This window comes from Oncorhynchus gorbuscha, linkage group LG05 (genome assembly GCF_021184085.1).
Source record: "Oncorhynchus gorbuscha isolate QuinsamMale2020 ecotype Even-year linkage group LG05, OgorEven_v1.0, whole genome shotgun sequence".
NCBI lineage: Eukaryota > Metazoa > Chordata > Actinopteri > Salmoniformes > Salmonidae > Oncorhynchus > Oncorhynchus gorbuscha.
In genome coordinates, this window is record NC_060177.1 from 213100 (window position 1) to 230316 (window position 17217).

At 45.2% G+C, this 17217-nt stretch overlaps 1 pseudogene; it reads right to left on the minus strand.

Annotated features, from left to right (window-relative positions):
• Positions 1 to 7204: 7204 nt before the first annotated feature.
• LOC124035436 overlaps positions 7205 to 17217 on the minus strand; it is a 44221-nt pseudogene continuing 34208 nt past the window's right edge.

The following is a 17217-nucleotide window of genomic DNA, read 5'->3' on the forward strand; positions in this document are numbered from 1 at the left end:
CCCAGTCACGGACCAGGATGTCTTGCTCCCAGGCAGACTAAATAACTTTTTTGCCCGCTTTGAGGACAATACAGTGCCACTGACACGGCCTGCAACGGAAACGGCCTGCAACGGAAACATGCGGTCTCTCCTTCACTGCAGCCGAGGTGAGTAAGACATTTAAACGTGTTAACCCTCGCAAGGCTGCAGGCCCAGACGGCATCCCCAGCCGCGCCCTCAGAGCATGCGCAGACCAGCTGGCCGGTGTGTTTACGGACATATTCAATCAATCCCTATACCAGTCTGCTGTTCCCACATGCTTCAAGAGGGCCACCATTGTTCCTGTTCCCAAGAAAGCTAAGGTAACTGAGCTAAACGACTACCGCCCCGTAGCACTCACTTCCGTCATCATGAAGTGCTTTGAGAGACTAGTCAAGGACCATATCACCTCCACCCTACCTGACACCCTAGACCCACTCCAATTTGCTTACCGCCCAAATAGGTCCACAGACGATGCAATCTCAACCACACTGCACACTGCCCTAACCCACCTGGACAAGAGGAATACCTATGTGAGAATGCTGTTCATCGACTACAGCTCGGCATTCAACACCATAGTACCCTCCAAGCTCGTCATCAAGCTCGAGACCCTGGGTTTCGACCCCGCCCTGTGCAACTAGGTACTGGACTTCCTGACGGGCCGCCCCCAGGTGGTGAGGGTAGGCAACAACATCTCCTCCCCGCTGATCCTCAACACGGGGGCCCCACAAGGGTGCGTTCTGAGCCCTCTCCTGTACTCCCTGTTCACCCATGACTGCGTGGCCACGCACGCCTCCAACTCAATCATCAAGTTTGCGGACGACACAACAGTGGTAGGCTTGATTACCAACAACGACGAGACGGCCTACAGGGAGGTGGTGAGGGCCCTCGGAGTGTGGTGTCAGGAAAATAACCTCACACTCAACGTCAACAAAACTAAGGAGATGATTGTGGACTTCAGGAAACAGCAGAGGGAACACCCCCCTATCCACATCGATGGAACAGTAGTGGAGAGGGTAGTTGGTTTTAAGTTCCTCGGCATACACATCACAGACAAACTGAATTGGTCCACTCACACTGACAGCGTCGTGAAGAAGGCTCAGCAGCGCCTATTCAACCTCAGGAGGCTGAAGAAATTTGGCTTGTCACCAAAAGCACTCACAAACTTCTACAGAAGTTGCCTGGTACGGCAACTGCTCCGCCCTCAACCGTAAGGCTCTCCAGAGGGTAGTGAGGACTGCACAACGCATCACCGGGGGCAAACTACCTGCCCTCCAGGACTCCTACACCACCCGTTGTTACAGGAAGGCCATAAAGATCATCAAGGACATCAACCACCCGGACCACTGCCTGTTCACCCCGCTATCATCCAGAAGGCGAGGTCAGTACAGGTGCATCAAAGCTGGGACCGAGAGACTGAAAAACAGCTTCTATCTCAAGGCCATCAGACTATTAAACAGCCACCACTAACATTGAGTGGCTGCTGCCAACACACTGTCATTGACACTGACCCAACTCCAGCCATTTTAATAATGGGAATTGATGGGAAATGATGTAAATATATCACTAGCCACTTTAAACAATGCTACCTTATATAATGTTACTTACCCTACATTATTCATCTCATATGCATATGTATATACTGTACTCTACATCATCGACTGCATCCTTATGTAACACATGTATCACTAGCCACTTTAACTATGCCACTTTGTTTACTTTGTCTACACACTCATCTCATATGTATATACTGTACTCGATACCATCTACTGTATGCTGCTCTGTACCATCACTCATTCATATATCCTTATGTACATGTTCCTTATCCCCTTACACTGTGTATAAGACAGTAGTTTTGGAATTGTTAGTTAGATTACTTGTTGGTTATCACTGCATTGTCGGAACTAGAAGCACAAGCATTTCGCTACACTCGCATTTAACATCTGCTAACCATGTGTATGTGACAAATAAAATTGGATTTGATTTGATTTGATGCAAGAAATTTTGTAGGTTATTCCAACTAAGGGCGGCACTAAAACGAATGGATGAATTACCTAAATATGTTGAAACCAGAGGGACCTCAAGAGTTAACCAATCCTGCGAACAGGTTTCGTATCTTTTATACATTAGCAATGAAGTTCGGTAAGTTGGAAGCTTGTAGTAGGCCTTGGTTAACAAAAAGGGAGTAATTAATGGGACAAGAGTAGTGGCTGCTTCCACTGCTCCAGAGTCCAATGGCGGCGCGCTTTACACCACTCTAGCCGACGCCTGGTTTACACCACTCTAGCCGACGCCTGCTTTACACCACTCTAGCCGACGCTTTACACCACTCTAGCCGACGCCTGCTTTACACCACTCTAGCCGACGCCTGCTTTACACCACTCTAGCCGACGCTTTACACCACTCTAGCCGACGCCTGCTTTACACCACTCTAGCCGACGCCTGCTTTACACCCCTCTAGCCGACGCTTTACACCACTCTAGCCGACGCTTTACACCACTCTAGCCGACGCTTTACACCACTCTAGCCGACGCTTTACACCCCTCTAGCCGACGCCTGCTTTACACCACTCTAGCCGACGCCTGCTTTACACCACTCTAGCCGACGCTTTACACCACTCTAGCCGACGCCTGGTTTACACCACTCTAGCCGACGCTTTACACCCCTCTAGCCGACGCTTTACACCACTCTAGCCGACGCTTTACACCCCTCTAGCCGATGCTTTACACCCCTCTAGCCGACGCTTTACACCCCTCTAGCCGACGCTTTACACCCCTCTAGCCGACGCTTTACACCACTCTAGCCGACGCCTGGTTTACACCCCTCTAGCCGACGCCTGGTTTACACCACTCTAGCCGACGCTTTACACCCCTCTAGCCGACGCCTGGTTTACACCACTCTAGCCGACGCTTTACACCACTCTAGCCGACGCTTTACACCCCTCTAGCCGACGCTTTACACCATTCTAGCCGACGCTTTACACCCCTCTAGCCGACGCTTTACACCACTCTAGCCGACGCTTTACACCACTCTAGCCGACGCTTTACACCACTCTAGCCGACGCTTTACACCCCTCTAGCCGACGCTTTACACCCCTCTAGCCGACGCTTTACACCCCTCTAGCCGACGCTTTACACCACTCTAGCCGACACTTTACACCCCTCTAGCCGACGCTTTACACCCCTCTAGCCGACGCTTTACACCACTCTAGCCGACGCTTTACACCACTCTAGCCGACGCTTTACACCCCTCTAGCCGACGCTTTACACCCCTCTAGCCGACGCTTTACACCACTCTAGCCGACGCTTTACACCCCTCTAGCCGACGCCTGGTTTACACCACTCTAGCCGACGCTTTACACCACTCTAGCCGATGCTTTACACCCCTCTAGCCGACGCTTTACACCCCTCTAGCCGACGCTTTACACCCCTCTAGCCGACGCTTTACACCACTCTAGCCGACGCTTTACACCACTCTAGCCGACGCTTTACACCCCTCTAGCCGACGCTTTACACCCCTCTAGCCGACGCTTTACACCCCTCTAGCCGACGCCTGGTTTACACCACTCTAGCCGACGCTTTACACCCTCTAGCCGACGCCTGGTTTACACCACTCTAGCCGACGCTTGGCATTGCGCATGGTGATCTTAGGCTTGTGTGTGGCTGCTTGGCCATTGAAACGCATTTCACAAAGCCCCTGACAAACAGTGTGCTGATGTTGCTTCCAGAGGCAGTTTGGAACTCGGTAGTGAGTGTTGCAACCGAGGACAGATGATTTTTATGCTGTACACGCTTCAGCACTTGGAGGTCCCGTTCTGTGAGCTTGTATGGCCTACTGCGCTGTGGAACATCCAGGTGCTCTTTTGCGAACTTCAGACATACAGCAATGTTTTTTTGCACAGCAGTGGCTTCTTCCGTGGTGTCCTCCCATGAACACCATTCTTGTTTAGTGTTTCACGTATTGTAGACTCGTCAACAGAGATGTTAGCATGTTCCAGAGACTTCTTTAAGTCTTTAGCTGACACTCTAGGATTCTTCTTAACCTCATTGAGCATTCTGCGCTGTGCTCTTGCAGTCCTCTTTGCAGGATGGCCAGTCCTAGGAAGAGTAGCAACAGTGCTGAACTTTCTCCATTTATAGATCATTTGTCTTACTGTGGACTGATGAACATCAAGGCTTTTAAGGATACTTTTGTAACCCTTTCCAGCTTCATGCAAGTCAACAATTCTTGAACTTGGGTCTTCTGAAATCTCTTTTGTTCGAGACATAGTTCACATCAGGCAATGCTTCTTGCAAATAGCAAACTAAAATGTTTTTTTTTTATAGGGCAAGGCAGCTCCAACCAACATCTCCAATCTCGTCTCAATGATTGGACTCTAGGTTAGCTGACTCCAATTATCTTTTGTAGAAGTCATTAGCCTAGGGGTTCACATACTTCTTCCAACCTACACTGAATGTTTAAATGATGTATTCAATATAGACAAGAAAAATGCAATTTGTGTGTTATTAGTTTTAGCAGACTGTTTGTTTGTCTGTTGTTGTGACTTTGATGAAGATCAGATCTAATTTTATGACCAAATTATGCAGAAATCCAGTACATTTCAAGAGGTACTTTTTCTTGCCACTGTACATGAGGGCCATCTAGGGATTGAAAAGTCCAAATTACGTGCAGAAGCAGTGTTATTCTGGCCCAATATGAATGCTGATATAGAGCATACAGTCAGAGCCTGTGAAACATGCCAGAAATACTTTGAGTCAAATATCTAGCAATGTGCATGAAAGATCTGATCTAATCAACAATATAATATTATTTGTCACATGAGCTGAATACAACAGGTGTAGACTTTACCGTGAGATGCTTCCTTACGAGCCCTTTCCCAACAATACAGAGTTCAAAAGTCTGAACATCTGTATTGGTTTAGCCCAGGCCCTTTACCGCTACCAGTCAATGCCAAGGCAGATGGCACAAACGGGGCAGTTTGATTGGGCAGAGCAAGAGTTCAGTCTGTTTCCATCAATAGCAAGCGCGAGGGGGAGGGGACTGAGCTGGTTTGGAAGTTAGAATGGGTAACTGATTCTGAGCTGGTTTGGAAGTTAGAATGGGTAACTGATTCTGAGCTGGTTTTGAAGTTAGAATGGATAACTGATTCTGAGCTGGTTTGTAAGTTCGAATGGGTAACTGATTCTGAGCTGGTTTTGAAGTTTGAATGGGTAACTGATTCTGAGCTGGTTTTGAAGTTAGAATGGATAACTGATTCTGAGCTGGTTTGTAAGTTAGAATGGGTAACTGATTCTGAGCTGGTTTTGAAGTTAGAATGGGTAACTGATTCTGAGCTGGTTTTGAAGTTAGAATGGGTAACTGATTCTGAGCTGGTTTTGAAGTTAGAATGGGTAACTGATTCTGAGCTGGTTTTGAAGTTAGAATGGGTAATGATTCTGGCTGGTTTTGAAACTGATTCTGAGCTGGTTTTGAAGTTAGAATGGGTAACTGATTCTGAGCTGGTTTGGAAGTTAGAATGGGTAACTGATTCTGAGCTGGTTTGGAAGTTAGAATGGGTAACTGATTCTGAGCTGGTTTGGAAGTTAGAATGGGTAACTGATTCTGAGCTGGTTTTGAAGTTAGAATGGATAACTGATTCTGAGCTGGTTTTGAAGTTAGAATGGGAACTGATTGATTCTGAGCTGGTTTTGAAGTTAGAATGGGTAACTGATTCTGAGCTGGTTTTGAAGTTAGAATGGGTAACTGATTCTGAGCTGGTTTTGAAGTTAGAATGGGTAACTGATTCTGAGCTGGTTTTGAAGTTAGAATGGGTAACTGATTCTGAGCTGGTTTTGAAGTTAGAATGGGTAACTGATTCTGAGCTGGTTTTGAAGTTAGAATGGGTAACTGATTCTGAGCTGGTTTTGAAGTTAGAATGGGTAACTGATTCTGAGCTGGTTTTGAGCTGCAGTTAATGGCCAACCCAGGAATGGCAGACAGCTGTGACCATTTGCTGGACTGTAAATTACATGTACGTGTAGAATATACACTGTGTGGCTAAGAAGATTTGATCATCGAGTTTCGAGACCAGATCGCAACTCTTGCCGCGTTCAAATAAACTGGGAACTCGAAAAAACTCAGACTGGGAAAAATCTAATTGAACATTGGTCATCCAACTCCTACTTTTTCCAGAGTTCCCAGTTGTTTTGAACAAGGCATCTATATACGGGCAATTCTAGTTTCCTCTGGATCTCTGTTGTATCTTCTTGTCTAAGAAATATTCAAGAAAACTGTTCTTTAAAACACAAGTCCTTCTTTATCCAAGGTAACCGGAGCCGTACAAGTATAGTGCTTTGAGCTGGAATCTCCCTCTGTTCCAACTGCTGTTCGCGGGCTGCGTGTCCCCGAGGCCGATTCAAGGCGGTCGGACACAATATAATGTATTATTTTTACAGAAACATGGTTGTCAGAGAAAGATGACGTTCCATAGCTAAGTGAATGTAAGAAGAGTAGAGGGATAAACTGAAAATCTGTTTTTTCCTTGGACACAAAGTGTCATGCTCAGCAGAGCGGACTGTGGCATTACCTTCGATAAGGGGTGAAGACAGGGTTAGGTTTTCTCATAAATAAATAGTCATATTGGAGACTTCTGAGGCATGATACCTCAGAAGGATGTAGATGTTGGGCTAAGACAGAACACCCTGTCAATATAAGGAACGTTTGTTTGGTGTGAGACACTTGGTTGTGACACTGTATTTACAATTTAGTCTTAATCTCCCAATTTATTCAAAGCCCTATCAAAGCAGGGTCCATTCTTCAGTGGATCTAAGAAAGCAGATGTAAGAACCCATACATTATTGCCTGTAACATATGCTAACATCAAACCTAATCATGTAAAACCTTCCATTACCGCGTTTCCTAAAAGTCAAGATGCCAACCTGGAAGAACACAGGTTATGCTGAGGGAGATGTAGTATTCAACCCATATATCCTGTAGGTTTTCATGTGTCAGTCTATGTAGTGACGGAAGACATGTGGACGTGGTAATGTCCTGCTTGTGGTGGTTCTGTAAGAGGGGAACAGGGTGTTGGTTCAGTAAGAGGGGAACAGGGTATTGGTTCTGTAAGAGGGTAACAGGGTGTTGGTTCTGTAAGAGGGGAACAGGGTGTTGGTTCTGTAAGAGGGGAACAGGGTGTTGGTTCTGTAAGAGGGGAACAGGGTGTTGGTTCTGTAAGAGGGGAACAGGGTGTTGGTTCTGTAAGAGGGGAACAGGGTATTGGTTCTGTAAGAGGGTAACAGGGTATTGGTTCTGTAAGAGGGGAACAGGGTGTTGGTTCTGTAAGAGGGTAACAGGGTGTTGTTGTCAGTTCTGTTAGATGGTAACAGCTTGTTGTCAGTTCTGTTAGATGGTAACAGCTTGTTGTCAGTTCTGTTAGATGGTAACAGGGTGTTGTCAGTTCTGTTAGATGGTAACAGGGTGTTGTCAGTTCTGTTAGATGGTAACAGGGTGTTGTTGTCAGTTCTGTTAGATGGTAACAGCTTGTTGTCAGTTCTGTTAGATGGTAACAGGGTGTTGGTTCTGTAAGAGGGGAACAGGGTGTTGGTTCTGTAAGAGGGTAACAGGGTGTTGTTGTCAGTTCTGTTAGATGGTAACAGCTTGTTGTCAGTTCTGTTAGATGGTAACAGCTTGTTGTCAGTTCTGTTAGATGGTAACAGGGTGTTGGTTCTGTAAGAGGGGAACAGGGTGTTGGTTCTGTAAGAGGGTAACAGGGTGTTGTTGTCAGTTCTGTTAGATGGTAACAGCTTGTTGTCAGTTCTGTTAGATGGTAACAGCTTGTTGTCAGTTCTGTTAGATGGTAACAGGGTGTTGTCAGTTCTGTTAGATGGTAACAGGGTGCTGTCAGTTATGTTAGATGGTAACAGCTTGTTGTCAGTTCTGTTAGATGGTAACAGGGTGTTGTCAGTTCTGTTAGATGGTAACAGCTTGTTGTCAGTTCTGTTAGATGGTAACAGGGTGTTGTCAGTTCTGTTAGATGGTAACAGGGTGTTGTCAGTTCTGTTAGATGGTAACAGGGTGTTGTCAGTTCTGTTAGATGGTAAAAGGGTGTTGTCAGTTCTGTTAGATGGTAACAGGGTGTTGTCAGTTCTGTTAGATGGTAACAGCTTGTTGTCAGTTCAGTAAGAGGGGAACAGGGTGTTGTTGTCAGTTCTGTTAGATGGTAACAGGGTGTTGTCAGTTCTGTTAGATGGTAACAGGGTGTTGTCAGTTCTGTTAGATGGTAACAGGGTGTTGTCAGTTCTGTTAGAGGGGAACAGGGTGTTGTTGTCAGTTCTGTTAGATGGTAACAGGGTGTCAGTTCTGTTAGATGGTAACAGGGTGTTGTCAGTTCTGTTAGATGGTAACAGGGTGTTGTCAGTTCTGTTAGATGGTAACAGGGTGTTGTCAGTTCTGTTAGATGGTAACAGGGTGTTGTCAGTTCTGTTAGAGGGGAACAGGGTGTTGTTGTCAGTTCTGTTAGATGGTAACAGGGTGTCAGTTCTGTTAGATGGTAACAGGGTGTTGTCAGTTCTGTTAGATGGTAACAGGGTGTTGTCAGTTCTGTTAGATGGTAACAGCTTGTTGTCAGTTCTGTTAGATGGTAACAGGGTGTTGTCAGTTCTGTTAGATGGTAACAGCTTGTTGTCAGTTCTGTTAGATGGTAACAGGGTGTTGTCAGTTCTGTTAGATGGTAACAGGGTGTTGTCAGTTCTGTTAGATGGTAACAGGGTGTTGTCAGTTCTGTTAGATGGTAACAGGGTGTTGTCAGTTCTGTTAGATGGTAACAGGGTGTTGTCAGTTCTGTTAGATGGTAACAGGGTGTTGTCAGTTCTGTTAGATGGTAACAGGGTGTTGCCAGTTCTGTTAGATGGTAACAGCTTGTTGTCAGTTCTGTAAGAGCACCATGGCGGCATGCTCTTGGAGCTGGTTCCATGTCTCAGTCATGACTTTGTTTCTCTCCTCCACAGATTGAACCCTGAAACACAATACAGACAAACACACAAAACCAGAACAATTACAGTATATAAAATAGAATACTGTGGAAATCATCAATTACACAATACACAGACACACAACCAGGACAGTTGTACGCAATAGACTATTGTAGAAAACCCCCATGACTATTACACACAATACAACAGACTACTGTAGAAACCCCCCAGGACTATTACACACAATACAATAGACTACTGTAGAAAACCCCCAGGACTATTACACACAATACAATAGACTACTGTAGAAAACCCCCAGGACTATTACACACAATACAACAGACTACTGTAGAAAACCCCCAGGACTATTACACACAATACAATAGACTACTGTAGAAAACCCCCAGGACTATTACACACAATACAACAGACTACTGTAGAAAACCCCCATGACTATTACACACAATACAATAGACTACTGTAGAAAACCCCCAGGACTATTACACACAATACAATAGACTACTGTAGAAAACCCCCAGGACTATTACACACAATACAACAGACTACTGTAGAAAACCCTGTGTTAAAACCATGTTTTAAACCTCTCCTTGGGACCCAATACAACAGGCCAACATGTTTTAAACCTCTCCTTGGGACCCAATACAACAGGCCAACATGTTTTAAACCTCTCCTTGGGACCCAATACAACAGGCCAACATGTTTTAAACCTCTCCTTGGGACCCAATACAACAGGCCAAGGCCAACATGTTTTAAACCTCTCCTTAGGACCCAATACAATAGGCCAACATGTTTTAAACCTCTCCTTGGGACCCAATACAACAGGCCAACATGTTTTAAACCTCTCCTTGGGACCCAATACAACAGGCCAACATGTTTTAAACCTCTCCTTGGGACCCAATACAACAGGCCAACATGTTTTAAACCTCTCCTTGGGACCCAATACAACAGGCCAACATGTTTTAAACCTCTCCTTGGGACCCAATACAATAGGCCAAGGCCAACATGTTTTAAACCTCTCCTTGGGACCCAATACAATAGGCCAAGGCCAACATGTTTTAAACCTCTCCTTGGGACCCAATACAATAGGCCAAGGCCAACATGTTTTAAACCTCTCCTTGGGACCCAATACAATAGGCCAAGGCCAACATGTTTTAAACCTCTCCTTGGGACCCAATACAATAGGCCAAGGCCAACATGTTTTAAACCTCTCCTTGGGACCCAATACAATAGGCCAAGGCCAACATGTTTTAAACCTCTCCTTGGGACCCAATACAATAGGCCAAGGCCAACATGTTTTAAACCTCTCCTTGGGACCCAATACAATAGGCCAAGGCCAACATGTTTTAAACCTCTCCTTGGGACCCAATACAATAGGCCAACATGTTTTAAACCTCTCCTTGGGACCCAATACAACAGGCCAACATGTTTTAAACCTCTCCTTGGGACCCAATACAACAGGCCAAGGCCAACATGTTTTAAACCTCTCCTTGGGACCCAATACAACAGGCCAACATGTTTTAAACCTCTCCTTGGGACCCAATACAACAGGCCAACATGTTTTAAACCTCTCCTTGGGACCCAATACAACAGGCCAACATGTTTTAAACCTCTCCTTGGGACCCAATACAACAGGCCAACATGTTTTAAACCTCTCCTTGGGACCCAATACAACAGGCCAAGGTCAACATGTTTTAAACCTCTCCTTGGGACCCAATACAACAGGCCAACATGTTTTAAACCTCTCCTTGGGACCCAATACAACAGGCCAAGGCCAACATGTTTTAAACCTCTCCTTGGGACCCAATACAACAGGCCAACATGTTTTAAACCTCTCCTTGGGACCCAATACAATAGGCCACCATGTTTTAAACCTCTCCTTGGGACCCAATACAACAGGCCAACATGTTTTAAACCTCTCCTTGGGACCCAATACAACAGGCCAACATGTTTTAAACCTCTCCTTGGGACCCAATACAACAGGCCAACATGTTTTAAACCTCTCCTTGGGACCCAATACAACAGGCCAACATGTTTTAAACCTCTCCTTGGGACCCAATACAACAGGCCAAGGCCAACATGTTTTAAACCTCTCCTTGGGACCCAATACAACAGGCCAACATGTTTTAAACCTCTCCTTGGGACCCAATACAATAGGCCACCATGTTTTAAACCTCTCCTTGGGACCCAATACAACAGGCCAACATGTTTTAAACCTCTCCTTGGGACCCAATACAACAGGCCAACATGTTTTAAACCTCTCCTTGGGACCCAATACAACAGGCCAAGGCCAACATGTTTTAAACCTCTCCTTGGGACCCAATACAACAGGCCAACATGTTTTAAACCTCTCCTTGGGACCCAATACAACAGGCCAAGGCCAACATGTTTTAAACCTCTCCTTGGGACCCAATACAACAGGCCAACATGTTTTAAACCTCTCCTTGGGACCCAATACAACAGGCCAACATGTTTTAAACCTCTCCTTGGGACCCAATACAACAGGCCAACATGTTTTAAACCTCTCCTTGGGACCCAATACAACAGGCCAACATGTTTTAAACCTCTCCTTGGGACCCAATACAACAGGCCAACATGTTTTAAACCTCTCCTTGGGACCCAATACAACAGGCCAACATGTTTTAAACCTCTCCCCAATACAACAGGACCCAATACAACAGGCCAACATGTTTTAAACCTCTCCTTGGGACCCAATACAACAGGCCAACATGTTTTAAACCTCTCCTTGGGACCCAATACAACAGGCCAAGGCCAACATGTTTTAAACCTCTCCTTGGGACCCAATACAACAGGCCAACATGTTTTAAACCTCTCCTTGGGACCCAATACAACAGGCCAACATGTTTTAAACCTCTCCTTGGGACCCAATACAACAGGCCAACATGTTTTAAACCTCTCCTTGGGACCCAATACAACAGGCCAACATGTTTTAAACCTCTCCTTGGGACCCAATACAACAGGCCAACATGTTTTAAACCTCTCCTTGGGACCCAATACAACAGGCCAACATGTTTTAAACCTCTCCTTGGGACCCAATACAACAGGCCAACATGTTTTAAACCTCTCCTTGGGACCCAATACAACAGGCCAACATGTTTTAAACCTCTCCTTGGGACCCAATACAACAGGCCAACATGTTTTAAACCTCTCAGCCATTCAATGTATTTGAACTATTCCAGAGCTAATACAGCTGATTTAACTTGTCAAATAATCATCAAGCCCTTGACTAGGTCAATCATTGAGTTAACTTGTCAACTAATCATCAAGCCCTTGACTAGGTCAATCATTGAGTTAACTTGTCAACTAATCATCAAGCCCTTGACTAGGTCAATCATTGAGCTAGTTCAGGTCTACAACAACATTGTGAAATGTCTGGGGGTCCCCGAGGAGCTTTGAAAAACACTGACCCAAGTCATACTGGTAAAAGCAGTGTGTGGCTCTCTTTTATTAGACTTTCTGATTATTCCCCAAGTCATACTGGTAAAAGCAGTGTGTGTGGCTCTCTTTTCATTAGACTTTCTGATTATTCCCCAAGTCATACTGGTAAAAGCAGTGTGTGTGGCTCTCTTTTCATTAGACTTTCTGATTATTCCCCAAGTCATACTGGTAAAAGCAGGCACCTGCAACAAGCCCATTCAGATGTGCCACAGCTTTTCCTAGTTTAATGTTATATCAGACCAATTCCATATGACGTCACCATGTTATAACTAGACCACTGACATACTGTTGATGGGTTCTGACTTCAAAACTTGAAATATGCTTAAACATGTTACTGGGGGAGAGAGAGGGGGGAATGCAGAACATTGCTTCCACATGTTACTGGGGGAGAGAGAGGGGGAATGCAGAACATTGCTTCCACATGTTACTGGGGGAGAGAGAGGGGGAATGCAGAACATTGCTTCCACATGTTACTGGGGGAGAGAGGGGGGAATGCAGAACATTGCTTCCACATGTTACTGGGGGAGAGAGAGGGGGAATGCAGAACATTGCTTCCACATGTTACTGGGGGAGAGAGAGGGGGAATGCAGAACATTGCTTCCACATGTTACTGGGGGAGAGAGAGGGGGAATGCAGAACATTGCTTCCACATGTTACTGGGGGAGAGAGAGGGGGAATGCAGAACATTGCTTCCACATGTTACTGGGGGAGAGAGAGGGGGAATGCAGAACATTGCTTCCACATGTTACTGGGGGGAGAGAGAGAGGGGGAATGCAGAACATTGTTTCCACATGTTACTGGGGGAGAGAGACTGGGGGGAATGCAGAACATTGCTTCCACATGTTACTGGGGGAGAGAGAGGGGGAATGCAGAACATTGCTTCCACATGTTACTGGGGGAGAGAGAGGGGGAATGCAGAACATTGCTTCCACATGTTACTGGGGGAGAGAGAGGGGGAATGCAGAACATTGCTTCCACATGTTACTGGGGGAGAGAGAGGGGGAATGCAGAACATTGCTTCCACATGTTACTGGGGGAGAGAGAGGGGGAATGCAGAACATTGCTTCCACATGTTACTGGGGGAGAGAGAGGGGGAATGCAGAACATTGCTTCCACATGTTACTGGGGGAGAGAGAGGGGGAATGCAGAACATTGCTTCCACATGTTACTGGGGGAGAGAGAGGGGGAATGCAGAACATTGCTTCCACATGTTACTGGGGGAGAGAGAGGGGGAATGCAGAACATTGTTTCCACATGTTACTGGGGGAGAGAGAGGGGGAATGCAGAACATTGCTTCCACATGTTACTGGGGGAGAGAGAGGGGGAATGCAGAACATTGCTTCCACATGTTACTGGGGGAGAGAGAGGGGGAATGCAGAACATTGCTTCCACATGTTACTGGGGGAGAGAGAGGGGGAATGCAGAACATTGCTTCCACATGTTACTGGGGGAGAGAGAGGGGGAATGCAGAACATTGCTTCCACATGTTACTGGGGGAGAGAGAGGGGGAATGCAGAACATTGCTTCCACATGTTACTGGGGGAGAGAGAGGGGGAATGCAGAACATTGTTTCCACATGTTACTGGGGGAGAGAGAGGGGGAATGCAGAACATTGCTTCCACATGTTACTGGGGGAGAGAGAGGGGGAATGCAGAACATTGCTTCCACATGTTACTGGGGGAGAGAGAGGGGGAATGCAGAACATTGCTTCCACATGTTACTGGGGGAGAGAGAGGGGGAATGCAGAACATTGTTTCCACATGTTACTGGGGGAGAGAGAGGGGGAATGCAGAACATTGCTTCCACATGTTACTGGGGGAGAGAGGGGGAATGCAGAACATTGCTTCCACATGTTACTGGGAGAGAGAGGGGGAATGCAGAACATTTACATTCTGTCATAACATGTTATTTTTAGACACCAGGTATCCTATGGAAAGGAGAAGGGCCTCAGTCTGGGACGAGTCAACAGGACGGCCGTGAGTTGGGGAGGAGTGAGGGATTTGGGCCGAGGTCAGATTAAGTGAGAAAGAACAGGCATCACTAAAGTCCTGTCCAGCAACAGAGATGTTTTGGCTGTCCAGATGTGCAAGGAGGAGACTCAGCATAGGAGGAAGGGTAAATTCCAGTGCTTGTTTAAATACGTTTTTGTCTGTTCAGCTGTCTGACCCATTGGGTGAATACCTTTGGTTTGAGCTTTTCCTACCGTTAGTTTGTACTCTGTTTATTTAGAACCGAACACAGTATTAAATACCGGTTGTTTCACACTCTGATGTCATCAACTCTGTTTCAGCAACTAGTGTTTAACAGGAACAAACAATCAGAGATTCATTTTGACGCGTGTCTGGATGAGTCCAAACTGATCTGGAAAGACAACATATTATTGTGATAATGGCGTTTAGCTGTAGGTACAGTAATAGCAGTTGGACTGACAGTTGTTCCTGCACCTAGAAAGGCTAAATAAATCCGTTCTTAAACAGAGCTGAGCCTGTAAACAAACCTTTGTTGGAAATAGAGGTTGCATGTTTCCTCCAAGTTAGAGGTGCCTGTCCCTGATTGGCCCTGGGGTGATGATGCTCTGCCGACATATTCGTGTCTGTACGGCTTGACGACCGCAGCATCTCGGAGACGGAACACAAAGAGTCGACTCCCTCTGTCCTCCCCCTCCTCCCCACTGTCAGGACCGGGACGCTGATCACCTGGGGGGGAAGGAATTGCTTAATATCCCACCATTAAAACTGAATTGAGTTATTTTATATAATAGTTAAAGGCTATGTTGATATCTATGTATCAGCAACTTTAAACTACCAGCAACATTACTATGTACCAGCAACTTTACTAACTACCAGCAACATTACTAACTACCAGCAACATTACTATCTACCAGCAACATTACTAACTACCAGCAACATTACTAACTACCAGCAACATTACTAACTACCAGCAACATTACTAACTACCAGCAACATTACTATCTACCAGAGCTATCTACCAGCAACATTACTATCTACCAGCAACTATTACTAACTACCAGCAACATTACTATCTACCAGAGCTACTATCTAGCAACATTACTATCTACCAGAGCCGTTACTATCTACCAGCAACATTACTATGTACCAGCAACATTACTATGTACCAGCAACATTACTAACTACCAGCAACATTACTATCTACCAGCAACATTACTATCTACCAGAGCCGTTACTATCTACCAGCAACATTACTATCTACCAGCAACATTACTATCTACCAGCAACATTACTATCTACCAGCAACATTGCTATCTACCACCAACATTGCTAACTACCAGCAACATTACTATCTACCAGAGCCGTTACTATCTACCAGCAACATTACTATCTACCAGCAACATTACTATCTACCAGCAACATTACTATCTACCAGCAACATTACTATCTACCAGCAACATTACTATGTACCAGCAACATTACTATGTACCAGCAACATTACTATCTACCACCAACATTACTATCTACCACCAACATTGCTAACTACCAGCAACATTACTATCTACCAGAGCCTTTACTATCTACCAGCAACATTGCTAACTACCAGCAACATTACTATGTACCAGCAACATTACTATGTACCAGCAACATTGCTATCTACCAGCAGCATTACTATCTACCAGAGCCGTTACTATATACCAGCAACATTACTATCTACCAGCAACATTACTATCTACCAGCAACATTACTATCTACCACCAACATTACTATCTACCACCAACATTGCTAACTACCAGCAACATTACTATCTACCAGCAACATTACTATCTACCAGCAACATTACTATCTACCACCAACATTGCTAACTACCAGCAACATTACTATGTACCAGTAACATTACTATGTACCAGCAACATTGCTATCTACCAGCAGCATTACTATCTACCAGAGCCTATCTACCAGCAACACTATATACCAGCAACATTACTACTAACTACCAGCAACATTACTATCTACCAGAGATGTTACTATCTACCAGCAACACTACTATCTACCAGCAACACTACTATCTACCAGCAACACTACTATCTACCAGAGCCGTTACTATCTACCACCAACATTACTATCTACCAGCAACACTACTATCTACCAGAGCTGTTACTATCTACCAGAGCTGTTACTATCTACCAGCAACATTACTAACTACCAGAGCTGTTACTATCTACCAGAGCCGTTACTATCTACCAGCAACATTACTATCTACCAGAGCCGTTACTATCTACCAGCAACATTACTAACTACCAGCAACATTACTATGTACCAGCAACATTACTATCTACCAGCAACATTACTATCTACCAGCAACATTATTATCTACCAGACCTGTTACTATCTACCAGCAACATTACTATCTACCAGCAACATTACTAACTACCAGCAACATTACTAACTACCAGAGCCGTTACTATCTACCAGCAACATTACTATCTACCAGCAACATTACTATCTACCAGCAACATTACTAACTACCAGCAACATTACTAACTACCAGCAACATTACTAACTACCAGAGCCGTTACTATCTACCAGCAACATTACGATCTACCAGAGCCGTTACTATCTACCAGCAACATTACTATCTACCAGCAACATTACTAACTACCAGCAACATTACTAACTACCAGAGCCGTTACTATCTACCAGCAACATTACTATCTACCAGAGCCAGCAACGTTACTAACTACCAGCAACATTACTATCTACCAGCAACATTACTATCTACCATCAACATTACTATCTACCAG